The sequence below is a fragment of the Belonocnema kinseyi genome, chromosome 6 (assembly GCF_010883055.1).
Source record: "Belonocnema kinseyi isolate 2016_QV_RU_SX_M_011 chromosome 6, B_treatae_v1, whole genome shotgun sequence".
Lineage (NCBI taxonomy): Eukaryota > Metazoa > Arthropoda > Insecta > Hymenoptera > Cynipidae > Belonocnema > Belonocnema kinseyi.
Window position 1 is genome coordinate 94,713,789 of NC_046662.1, and position 1,489 is coordinate 94,715,277.

Genomic DNA, 1,489 nt, shown 5'->3' on the forward strand with positions numbered 1-1,489 from the left:
CCGAGACTCTTCCAGAGTGCGAGGCGGGAATCGAACCCGCAAGCCGAAGGAGTGGGTCCAAAGCCTACGCTTTAGCCCCCACGACCATCGTCCCACTAATAACAAATTTTATTTTGTAATAATAACGCAAAATTGTTATTTTTTATTATGCGCTCTTAGATTGTTTATTTGAGTGAAAATGTTTATAAATTTTTATAAGTTTTCAAATCGGTTAAGATTTTTAAAAAAGTAAGCGAATAATTCAGAAACGTGGAACTTCAAAAAAGCGATTAAAATATTATTTTATTATTTAAAAATGTCAAGCTGTTATTAATTGAATAAAATTAAACAATTAAAAATTAATATTAGAGATAAAATATTTTTTTCTCAGAAAGAGGTCTCAATTTTTAATTATTCGCAATTATTAACATATAAATTCATATGATAATAAAAAAAGATTTTATTAATTCAACTTTCTCAATTTTTAATTTGTTGAAATAGAAGTACACAAAATGATGGACAAAATTCTTTCTAAATTGAACAATGAATTTACATCAATGTCGGTGATATTATATTCGGTAATCCTTAGATTATGACTTCCCCTTTACCACTAATGATTGACGTAAAACGAACTTTTTCTATTATTCGCAAGGTAGCCACTAGAATCGAAGACAAAATCTGGAATAATTTCCTAGTTAAAAAAATTTTACACGAGTCAATAGAATTCAAAGTTTAAGTTTTTGAAGCTTATCATTTTGTTATTTAAAGTATTTAAGACTAAATTGCAAATTAAACCAATCGAAGTGGAAGTTTTCTGATCACTGAGCGTTCTAAATATTTAATTAAATCATTTCAAACAGCGATTCCGAGTTCAAACGCTTATTAATATATGTAATAATGACAAGCCTTCTAGAAGCTTTTTTTTTATTAATAAAGCATTTGAAAATGTACGCTATGAATTCAGAAGCCTTTAACTTTGTTTAATTACAAAATTATGCCATACGAAATTTAAGTATGAAAAATATAAATGTTTGATCTTGTTTTGATTTGATTTGAATTAGTAAAAATGCAGACATCAAAAATAGGATTTTAAAATTAAGGCTTCTAAACTGCTTACATTTAAACTTAATAATTTCTAAGTTTTTGAATTTCAAACTCAAAGTTTAAAACAATTCGTGAATTAAAAATTAAACTCTTATTGTTTGATATGCTAAAATGTCAAAGAACGTCCATACGGTTACATAAGATTTGATGAAATTATGAGAATGACAACTTGGTATAAAGACCAAAAATAAACTTTTTTTCAGACTATCAATTAAAAAATTTGACCAAGACTACAGAAATATGTGACCATTAATCACAATGTTTCAGGAAGGAGAAAATATAAGAAATTGCTGTGCTTATGGAAGGAAAACCATTTGTTGTGATGAATTCTGCACGTATTCAATTCAAATTTGAACCTAATGAAACCTAAATGAATCTAATGCTATACAATTAATAATTTCAAACA